At 37.1% G+C, this 12,520-nt stretch overlaps 1 protein-coding gene across 41 annotated transcripts in view; it reads right to left on the bottom strand.

The window, feature by feature from the left end:
• Positions 1-12,520, bottom strand: part of Nrxn1 (neurexin 1) — a 1,065,676-nt gene that overhangs the window by 770,508 nt on the left and 282,648 nt on the right. The gene's annotated exons all lie outside the window — the stretch shown is intronic.

The following is a 12,520-nucleotide window of genomic DNA, read 5'->3' as shown; positions in this document are numbered from 1 at the left end:
GAACTGTCATCAGCTCTATCTTAGAAAGGTTGCCGAATGTCACTGAGACCGTTTCCTTGTCTTTAGAAGACTTGGTTTGGATCTAAGACCGAGTCTGGATCTTAAATATCAGGGTTTCTAAACTGTCAGCATGAATAGATAGAAGTGTGTGTGTATACATGTACATACATACATGTTTATACCTATATACTTGGGATGAACTCAGGGGTACTTAATTGCTAAGCTACAACCCAGCCTTTTTTTTTTTTTTTTTTTCTTTTGAGACATGGTCTCACTAATTTGCTTAGGGCCTCACTAAGTTGCAAAGGCCAGCTTTGAACTTGAGATCTTCTTCCCTCAGCCTCCTGAGCTGCAGAGATTACAGGTATGTGCCACTGTACTCAGATATTAAGGATATTTAATTAATGAAACATGCTTGTTTGGTTAAAAGTACATATTAATAGTGTTTACCTTCATTATGCATTGGTATTCAAAAAACAAGTTACTAGTTACTAAGAGAAATACAACTCCAAATAGATCCCTGTATTCTGTCTTAAAAAAAATATTCTGATGAACCATATGAATTTTCTAATGTCCATCTATTTTTTAAATACCATCTATTTATTTATTTATTTATTTTTTATATGGTGCTGAGGATCGAACCCAGTGCCTCACATGTATGAGGCAGGCACTCTACCACTGAGTTACAGTCCCAGCCCCCCATATATTTTATTTAATTAAGTAAACCTGAAGCTTTAGTAGTTTAACCTGAATGAACTTGTTGGTACATATGTGTGTGTACAATACTAAATGGTAGACATATCCAATAGTCAACATGGTTACCTACATTACCAGAAACTAAGAAATGAAGGAAGGTTTTGTAATGGAGCCATTTATCCATATATCCCCCTTTTTGTGTTGTTAGGTGTTTAGGAAACAAGGTCTTCTGAGGAAATCTTGTCTTGCCCAGCTCCAGGTACCTGAGTTTGGCTTATGCTGACATTCCTGGTAGTTTCTTTATAAACTCTGATTCACTTAGGAATGGGCCAGCACTTCTGGGGAACTTAAGAGAAAGATTCTTATTTAAAAGGCACACACATACGCACACAGTTCTAGTCTACCTTAAGAGTCAGTTTTTGAGAATGTGATATTAAGGTTTATACCTACCTCGTGATCACACTAGGATAAGACTAAGGGTAAAAGCCATTATGCCAAAGACGGCAGCTTAAAGATGGTCACATTCAAAGGAATTTGTCTCTGCATTTTTAGTTATGTGTAATAAAAATGGTGTATTCATTTTATTTGAAAAGTGTCATGATAAAGATAAAAACAAAGTCATAAAACATCTTTCTGTCAATCTCACCTCTCAAGATTCTAGTAAATTACACCTTCAAGAAATTACAAGTAAGTGTACGAATGGGAACAGAATAAACACTTTGAAATACCATCTCAATATAACAAAGCTGGATCCTTACTAAATCAGCAGAACCAATTGGTGATTTCTCCCAAGAAGTTCGACATCTGCAGAGTTTTTATTTATGTATTTATTGTTTTGCTTAACTGGTTTTTCATAAGTCTAGTGAATCTTGTAGGTTTTTTAATTTACATTTTAAATATAAGGCTAGGAAAGTTAGAGATCCAGCAGAAGTTAAAGGGCAAGTAAAAGTTCTGTGCTTGTGTGAATGTTTATATGAGTTAGTTTATATTTACATAAAATCATCAATGAGATGGTTAATGCTGCCTTTTTAAAAATGAGTATTCTGCAGTATTTCTTTATTGGCAGAATTAAAGGAGATTATTAATTTCCACACTTTTATTATGTTAATATTTAGTGAAGGAGGCTTAGAAGGGTGAGAAAGAAGGAGGAGGAAAAAAATGATAGAATATATATGTTCATTGATTGATTACAAAGAAGAGTGACTTTAAGCAATCCCTTTCTGGAGAAACCCTCATAATAGATAACTTCCCATAGCTTGGTTCTTGAACCTTATTTTTAGTTGAGCTAGTTAGAAAGGAAACAATTAGACACAATCACCAACCTTTTTATGCATTAATGCCAGGGCAAATTAACTCCTACCACTAAAATTACTGCTTCTGTCTGTCAAAATCTGTGAAGGGTGTGACTTACTGCACTCAGGGCATAATTGTGACTCCCTGCCTGCATAAAACTGACACATAAAAATCAATACTAATTAAAACAGATCAAAACTGTCCTCATGAGCTTATTTGGCTGTCTTTCTCAAGTGGGGTTTACCATTTATGACAGAGGCACAAGAGAGTCTGGACTCAATCAATCCCTCTTACAAATGATGAATGTTCCCTTATTGGTTAGTCTAAGTAATTGTTCTCATAAGAACAGACTTACAGCATAACTTCAAAAAAGAACCTGATCTCTACTATAAATTTCACCTAGCTATTGTAATTTATATGGTCATACATTAATTTTTTTTGCTCAATTTATCTGTATTCTCTATTTTCTTCTTCCCAAAGATATCCCAAATAGGAGAAAAGAATGAAAATTTACTTCAGAAATCTGGAATCACTGTGCTCTGCAGAACGTATAAAATCTGACACCTTCTATTTTAAAGTTCATATGATTTTAAAATTTATTATGTTATTACATATTTATTTCGATGTAAAAGTAATGCTTTCCTGAAATACTGAAACAGATGAGGCAAGGGTCTCATGCTTATTTGAGGACTTTTGCAAAGGTGTATGGCAATTTATGAAATCTCAAGACACCTCCTCTCCTTTCCACGCTTTCTTCATTTTTTCCATACTTATTGTCTGCAGGGTACTCTTCATGGAGGAAATGCAGATCTCTCAAGAGGATTAAATGGGTTCTCAACACACAGCAGATGCTACTAGTAGTAAGTAATAAGGTAGCAGTGATGTAGACTCACAATTTAATAAACAATAATTATAGTAAATGTACTCCAAAGGTGAGAAAATTTAATTTTCTAAGGTCAATAGATAGACTCAAGTGTCCCCAATGAGTTGGTGGCATAAACTGGACAACTAAAGAGACCTTGCTCAGGGTCACTAGAATTTACTGAGGCATATAGTAAAACTGAAGCAGGGCAACAGTAAGGAAGAATGGTAATTTCCAAAATAAGACTAATTGCCATTTTCCTTGTAAAGGAATGGTAAACATATGTCAGAATATTAAGAATCCTTGGAAAAGGTATGTTTCTTCTTCTATGACAGACTATACCTTTATATTTGCATTAATGAGGTGATGTGCTGTTTGCACTGGGGTTTAGGAGCTCTGTTGCTATCAGGAACTACAATTTTAATCCAAGTACTCTGTTTTTCTTCTAGAAATTAGTGAGCTGTATACTTAAAGTCACTGAAATTTTAAAATGTGCATTCTTTATCAAGAGAATTAATATGGAGTTGCTAATGAAGGGTGGCCAACTAAATCTAGGGAACTAGTCAGCATTTTTCAGAAAATATTACAAATAGGACAATTTCTTGGTTCAGCAGTTTATGCTGAGAACTGGGAAAGAAAGTAGGAGGAATGTTGGAAGGAGTAGAACATTCAATAAGCATTAATAATCAGACATAATGCTAAATCCTTCCCATATCAATTACTTTTTCCATAAACTCAATGAGAAAGGCAATTTGAAGATCAAAAAAAAAAAAGCTGGATATCAGTTAAATTGACAAATGACAAGGACATTTTGAAAAAGCTGAATCCTGTCTAACTGATTCAACCATTGTGTAATTTTTAAAAGCTCACTGGAATCCCATCTTTTGCATCATTGATAAGAGAACCCTAGAATTATTTTTTTTTCAATTCCTAAATACTAATCTAACTTGAACAGAGGTGAGAAATGACTACTTTATTCTGAATTTTATTCAACAGGAAAGGATTTGATAGCAATGTTCCAGGGAATTAAACCTTTTTGGAGGGAATGTAGATTAATGGAAATGGAATTAGTTTCCTCCTTCACAGAAATACCATACACTCACTGCCTTTGTGTCTAATTTTAGCCTGAGATTGCCTTTGGAGTCCAGAAATACCATACACTCACTGCCTTTGTGTCTAATTTTAGCCTGAGATTGCCTTTGGAGTCCTAGAATCTTTATAGACACCACGAGACTGTTTGTTCTTCCAACCATTATTTCTGTTTTCCCATTGCTTGAAAACATACATAATACCATCAAGACCTGAGCTACATAATTTTAAAAACTATTACTTGTAAAATATATAAGATATTACTTTGTAGTCAGAAGAACTTTAGACTCAGTTTATATTATGAAAAGTAATAATAACCTAAACACTATCATAGTTTTTAGTACTTTGGAAAAAAACAGCATAGTATTTTAATAAAGAATCAAAGAAGTCATATTTGTAGATGCAGGAAATTCCCAGTGTGGAAATAAAGAAGGAAAAAAAAAAAACGCTTCTCACACACTCTCATCTCTCCTAACATGAATACACGAATACAGGTCATAGTATGTAACTTTAGTGTAGGACTAGAATTTTAGGCAGCTGCAAAAATGCTATTCATTTCCTTGGTAAATAAACACATAACTGACACAAAATGTTAAAGGGAACATGAAATCGTACAGGAAAAATTAATTTGTTGCCTAAATTATCACAACAAAAGACCACAAAGAAGAAAAAGATAACTCAATCATAATTTTCAAGACTGAATCACTTGGTGTTTCTCTATCCACTGCTTCATGCATCACATTCTGAGTTCTCAGTGGAAAACAACTATGGTAGGTAGTCCTCAAGTACCATGACCCTGGACACATCTTAGTTAAGTCCTCAGAATCCAACAAGCATGGTAGAATCCTAGCCCCACCACTCCCTATCCATATAATTCTGGGCAAGTGACTTAACCTCTAAACCTGTTTTACTCATCCAGAAACTGAAGCTGATTCGACATGAAAAGGCTATTACTAGGATTAATGTCAGATAACATGATGAAAACACCAAGGTAGTATGTGGTCCATAGAAATTGCACAGTAAATCATAAATATTTTTACATTTATAGATGCCTCACTAGAATACAAAGGGAACTGCTTTAACTTTTTCCTCCATAGGTATGAATCCTAGTAAGTGTCTTCACACTGTTGCCCTGCTTCTTGCTCTTGATTTTATTTCCATTGAGGAACCCATACCTAACTTGAGCAAGGCCTTCCCTTTTCCATCTTGACTTACTCTATCATTAATATTTACTGGCCCCCCTCCCCCAGTATTGGGTATGAAAACAAGGGCCTTACGTGTACGAGAAAAGTGCTCTACTACTAAGGTACATCGTCAGCTCTACCCCAATCATTTCTTCAATCACCGCGAGCTTAATAGATGGTGGTGGGAAATACTGTGACAATTAAGAAACATCATCTAGGGGTTGACGTTTAGCTCAGGGATAGAGCATGTTCTTAGCATGTGTGAGACCCTGGGCTCAATTTCTAGCACATTAAAAAAAAAATCTAGTTAAGATAAAATCCCTTTCTGTTACTGTCAATGGAACATCTATTCCAGCCCCCTCTCTGCTTGGATCAAAGAAGCATCCAGCAGATATATGAAGCCATAGAAGTCTCATTCCAATTTCTGAACTACAAAATGCTTTTTCTGGCATTCAAATTTGCATTTTTAAATCAGCATTACCATAGAAAACCTGATATGCACAGTGGCAAAGTTCTGATGGTTGCACAATACTATCTGCCTCAGGGCCATTAGGGGTTAAGTGGGCTTGCAGGAGTCCACTGGTCTGAGGTACCAGAGACCAAGTGCATCAATGAAACAAGCAGGTCTGCATTTCAAGCAACCAGTTCCCAAAGGCACTTTTGAAACACTGAGAAGAAAAGTGAAAGAAGCTGGGGTTGATTTCCTTTTTCTTTGGCTGCACTCTCACTGGCCACTAGAGGGAGGCTGTGAGTCATCACCCAGAGGTTCTTAACATTCTCAGTTCTGAAATTCGGATGCATTTCAAGGGCAGATCCATGTTCTACTCTACTCTGCTCTTTCTTTATCTGTGCAGAGAATGTCTAGAAATGAGAAAGACCATTTCAAGAGCTGATCAATATCTTGTTGTAGAAGATAGATGAAGGCAGTATTTTGGAAGCAGAAAGGGGGGTTGGGCAACAGAAATAGGAACTGCTGAATTGCAGTTAGCCTCCCAGTGTGTCTGGAACTGCTCACATTCTTATTGACAAGAAAGGAGGGCAAACTCCAGGAAGTATATTCAAGGGTAAAAATGAACCTAACCAATATACTTTTCTCATACTGTCCGTGTTAAAGATAGATTATCATGAATCAAGACAGCAACTGGCATTAGAGGATGTGCCTTTTGATGTACACCTAAATGCAATGGGTCATTTAAGGTGCATCACACCACAGTTCACACATTGTATCACATAGGCCATCGACCGCTAGCTTGTGTGTCTGCAGAACTTTTGCTGGTGTCCACCGTTTACTTGGCATCTTTTGGCATTTGGGATGGAAGTGAGAATACCAGGCAAATGCAAAGGAAGGGAGTAGAGACTATTCACATCTGCAGTCAAGTTCCCCATTCCACATATTTCTGTGTAAGTGTGTGTTAGTGCTACAGTTTAGATGCTGAATGTCACCCAAAGGCTTGGCCCCCAAAGTGGTGCTACTGGGATGTGGTGGAACCTTTTAAAGTCCCTACGAGGTCTTTAGGTCGCTTAAGCAGCATCCTGGAGCTTCTCCCTCATTCTCTTTCACTTCCTGGCCATGAGATGAACAGTTTGGCTCTGCCTCAAACGACCACCCTGATGTCCTGTTTTGTCATAGTACCCAGAATAACAGGATTAATTGATCATGGATTTGAATTTCTAAAATTATGAGCCAAAATAAAACTTTCCTCTTTATAAGTCAGTTATTTCAGGTATTCTGTTATAGTGAGAGAAAACCAACTAACACAACTAGAAATACACTTCTTCACATTTGTTTAATTTTCTCTTTCTCTTTGCACAATAATTGATTACCAAGAACATGTGCTGATTCTCGAAGCCTTCCTCTTTCCTTATTTCTCCTTTAATTGTATTTCCTCTCACCCCAAGCCAATTTATATGGTAGAATTCTAAGTTTACTGCAGACATCAAAGACAGTGAGTTGAAAATACCTAATCTTCTCTTTTTTTGGTACTGAGGATTGAACTCATGGGCACTCAAACACTGAGCCACATCCCCAGCCCTATTTTTGTATTTTATTTAGAGACAGGGTCTCACTGAGTTGCTTAGAGCCTCACCATTGCTGAGGCTGACTTAACTTTTAATCCTCCTGTCTCAGCCTCCTGAGCCTCTAGGATTACAGGTATGTACCACTATGCCTGGCTTCATCTTCTCTTTTTAACAGATAATAAGAACTATTCTTGAGGCAGGTCAAGTATCTTTTTTTTCTTTTTTTTTATTTTGGTAATTTTCTCTTCATCATTCAAGAATTGATTTTCCTATATGGGTAATAATCCTATGACTAGCTCTTCTAGATAGGGAATTTACTAGCACGACTTTACAGATGAGGAAACTGAAGTACCGCATGATTGGGCAACCCACCTAATGCTCAAATCTAGGAGATATCTGTGGAATGTGAGTCCCAAAGTCTCTCTCTTCTACTGGCTGCTGCTGAGCATCACTAACTTTATTGGATAAGCAGCCTCTACTTTTGAGCTGCACTTACTGTGCACCAGATATAACATTAAGCTGGGCACAGGAATGCCTGCCTATAACCCCAGTGACTTGGGAGGCCAAGGTAGTAGGATTTCAAGTTCAAGGTCAGCCTAGCCGGGCATGGTGGTGCCCACCAGTAATCCAAGTGGCTCTGGAGGCTGAGACAGGAGGAACATGAGTTCAAAGCCTGCCTCAGCAATGGTGATGCTCTAAGCAACTCAGTAAGATCCTGTCTCTAAATAAAGTAGGGCTGGGAATGTGGCTCAATGGTTGAGTATCCCTGAGTTCAATCCCCAACACTGTCCAACCTCCCCATCCTCAAAAGTGATGATGAAGTTCAAGGCCAGTCTAAGAACTTAGATCCTCAGCAACTTAACAAGACTACACCCAAAAATAAAGAATAAAAAGGGCTAGAGGTGTAGCTTATGGTAAAGTGTCCCTGGATTCAATCCCCAGAATAATAAAAAAATCAACAATTCACAAGCATCATTTCAATTAGACTTTAAAATATCATCATTCAGACATTATCACCAAGTATAGATGAAAAAATAGAATCTTAGCACAGTTTGGTGAGCTATCAAAGGCATGCAATTAGGAATAACATAGCTAAGACCAGAACCCACATTTTTTGACTTCCTGGGCTATACTTTTACCCAACACATTCTCCTGAACCTCAAAAGACTCAACCTAAACATCCCTGAAAATACCATAGACATCATTTTGCACATTGCACAGCAAGATGAGGTTAAACAGCAAGTGTGATTATGCATCATTGCATTGCTAATATCTCTATGAATAAAATGTCTATTTGATTTTCATTTAACCTCAAAAGAATCTGATTACCAAACAACCATTGAAGAATTATTGGCAATTATGTTCTGTAATTATGGCTCCTGTTAATGTCATTAGCGTGCAGCCTTTCATATTTAGTCCTATTAATTAATCCCCATAAGCATAGAAAGTTATAATCAATACAACAAAGACTCTATGGTAAATTACAAATAATCTCCAAATCCCTCAAAGAGTTTTCAGGCTCCTTCAGCTTCTTTGGTTAGGACACATTCAGATTGGAGGCTGAAAGAGATAGGTGTTTTCGAATGAGGAGCTATCTCACTAATATGCCTAATTAGGCAAATGCTTAAAATTGAAATTTCAACTGCCACCAACAACTATAAATTCCTGTAGGGCAATAAAAATAATTAGCTGGTTGAGTCAAGGGCCCCACCACCCCACAATTACATATACAACTTTTCAATTCTCTGGGTAATACACTATGTTAACTGATAAAGTTATCTGAAATTGTGTCTGCTTTCAATTTTGCAGAAGTTGAGTAGGACAAGTATTTCTAGTGATCTAATGTTTAAAGTCCAATCAATTCCTGATGGCTCAATCACAAAGAGAGGTCAGATAAACCAACATACTGACAATGATGTAAGGAACTCATGGTTTGTGAAAAATGGGTCTCCAAATCTCATGGAAATCTTTCCAACCATCCTCAGATTTTCTTCTAGACATTTGTAAGTCTCACCTATAGAAAACTCATTGTGCATTTCTAGTTTTAAACTTCTACATTGAGAAAAAGGGATCCAAGATGGCAGGCCAGAGGGAGGCAGCATTCTGTGTCACTCCATGGCCCAAGACTCAACTAGTGGGAATAATACTTGGCTGAAAATGAAAGAGGACCTCTCTACAGCTGACTCTTCACAGGAATCATGGCCGCTGTGCCGCGACGGGCCAAGGGCCTCAATGTTAGGAAAGGACTTCTAACTCTGACTACTTGCCCACGCGGGACTCACAGGTGCCTTAGCAGGACCACCAGCATCAGCACTAGCACAGAATTCCCAGGTGCTGTTTACATGAAGGACACTTAGCCACTACCCACGCACAGGAAGTCCAGCTGCCACTCCCATGTGGACCCCCATCTACCAACTTAGGGCTCCCCTAGTTTCCTCCATCTTGGGACTTGGCAGCTACTGCTACAGTCCCCTACTTGTGGTAGCCTGCCTGCACCTGGGGACATCACAAGCTCTGAAGAAAGCCAAGAGCTGCAATACTGCATGACACAGAGCTCATCTCTGAACGCATCACACAATGACATCTCCTGGCTCCCCCGCCCGACCTGACACCTCATCACTGAAAGCTGCTACCTCAGTCTTGGGTCACCTCCACCATCATCTTTAGTTGCAGCAACTACCGAGGAACACCAGATAGCCAGGTGAGGTATTAGAACCCTAGAGTGGCATTAAAAGCCTATAGGGTAAAAATGGTAATGCTTCCGATCCACAGAGATAGAAAGGAAGACACACAAGCAACATGAAAAGACAAGGGAGGAAAGTGCCACAAACAAATCAAGATACCACATTGTTCGAATCCATGGCCAGCACAGCAGATGAAATTACAGAGAAGGAGTTCAGGATGTATGTAATTAAAATGTTCTGTGAACTAAAGGATGATATGAGAGCAAATATAAGATAGCAAAAGATCATTTTGACAAAGAGTTACATAAGCAAATACAGGAAGCAAAAGACTACTTTAATAGGGAGATAGAGGTTCTAAAGAAAAACCAAAGAGAAATCCTTGAAATGAAAGAAACAATAAACCAAATTAAAAGTTCAATTGAAAGCATCACCAACAGATTAGACCACTTGGAAGACAGGACCTCAGACAATGAAGACAAAATACATAATTTTGAAAAGAATGTAGACCACACAGTGAAGATGATAAGAAACCATGAGCAGAACATTTAAGAAATATGGGATAGCATTAAAAGACCAAATTTAAGAGTTATTGGGATAGAGGGAGGCATAGAGTTCCAAACCAAAGGAAAGGACAATCTATTCAACGAAATAATATCAGAAAATTTTCCAAACATGAAGAATGAATTGGAAAACCAAATTCAAAAGACTCACAGGACACCAAATGTACAAAATCACAACATATCCACACCAAGGCATATTATAATGAAAAAGCCTAACATATAGAGTAAGGAGAGAATATTAAAAGCCACAAGAAAAAAGGAATCAGATTACATATAGGGGAAAATCAGTTAGGTTATGGGCATATTTCCAACCCGGACCCTAAAAACTAGAAGGTCCTGGAACAACATATATCAAGCTCTGAAAGAAAATGAATGTGAACCAAGAATCTTGTATCCAGCAAGATTAAGTTTTAGATTTGATGATGAAATAAAGACCTTCCATGATAAACAAAGCTTAACAGAATTTATAGCTACAGAACATCCTTGGCAAAATATTCTATGAAGAGGAAATAAAAAAACAACAAGGATAACTAGCAGAAGGAGGTACTGCACTAAAGAAAAAGCTAACCAAAGAAGAAACCAGTCAATTTAAATAACAAAAATAAACAAAAATGTCTGGGATTACAAGCCATGTCTCAATAATAACCCTGAATGTCAAAGGCCTAAACTCACCAATCAAGACATAGGATAGCTGATTGGATCAAAAAAAAAAAAAAAAAGCCCAACAATATGCTACCACCAGGAGACTCATCTCATAGGAAAAGACATACACAGACTGAAAGTGAAATGTTGGGAAAAATCATACCACTCACATGGTCTGAAGGTTTTCATCCTAGCAACAAACACAGCAGACTTTAAGCTAATGTTAAACAAAAGGGACAAAGGACATTTCATACTGCTCAAGGGAACCATACACCAAGACATAACAATTATAAAAATATATACACCAAACAATAGAGTATCTATGTTCATCCAACAAATTCTTCTCATGTTCAAGAGTCAAAGTGACCACAACACAATAATTATGGGTGACTTTAACACACCTCTTTCACCCATGGATAGATCTACCAAACAAAAGCTGAACAAAAAAACTATAGAACTCAATAATACAATCAATAACTTAGACTCAACAGACATATATAGAATATTTCATCCTTCAACGAGTGGATACACTTTCTTCTCAGCAGCATATGGATCCTTCTCTAAAATAGACGATATATTATGCCACAAAGCAATGCCTAATACAAAAAAGTTGAAATACTACCCTGCATTCTATCAGATCACAATGGTATGAAATTATAAATCAATGATAAAATATAAAATAATATACATAATTTAAACAGATCTATTTCAAGCAAGGAAAACACGAGATGCCATCAGAAGCCTACCAACCAAGAAAAGCTCAAGACCATCACAATTAAGTGGGGTTCATCCCAGGGATGCAAGTTTGGTTCAACATGCAGAAATCAATAAATGTAATTCATAACATCAACAGACTTAAAGATAAGAATCATATGATCATCTCAATTGATGAAGAAAAAGCATTTGACAAAATACTGCACCCATACATGCTCAAAACACTTGAAAAAACTAGGGATAACAGGTACATCTCTAAACATCATAAAAACAATCTATGCTAATCCCTGGGCCAACATCATTCTAAATGAAGAAAAATTGAAAGCATTCCCTCTAAAAACTGAAACAAGACAGGGATGCCCTCTTTCACCACTTCTATTTAACATAGTTCTTGAAACACAGGCCAGAGAAATTAGACAGACAAAAGAAATTAAAGGGATACACATAGGAAAAGAAGAACTCAAATTGGTACTATTTGCTAATGACATGATTCTATAGCTAGAAGATCCCAAAAGTTCCACCGGAAAACTTTTAAAACTAGTAAACGAATTCAGCAAAATAGGAGGATATAAAATCAACACCCACAAATCAAAGGCATTTCTGTATATCAGTGACAAATCCTCTGAAAGGAAATGAGGAAAAGTACCCCATTTACAATAGCCTGAAAAAATATACAATACTTTAGAATCAACCTAAGAGTTTAAAGACCTCTACAATGAAAACTACAGAATGCTAAAGAAGGAAATCAAAGAAGACCTTAGAAGATGGAAAGATCTC

This window comes from Ictidomys tridecemlineatus, chromosome 12, assembly GCF_052094955.1.
Source record: "Ictidomys tridecemlineatus isolate mIctTri1 chromosome 12, mIctTri1.hap1, whole genome shotgun sequence".
NCBI classification, from domain to species: Eukaryota; Metazoa; Chordata; class Mammalia; order Rodentia; family Sciuridae; genus Ictidomys; species Ictidomys tridecemlineatus.
Note: the sequence above shows the minus strand (reverse complement) of the source record. Positions and strands in the feature narration are given on the sequence as shown.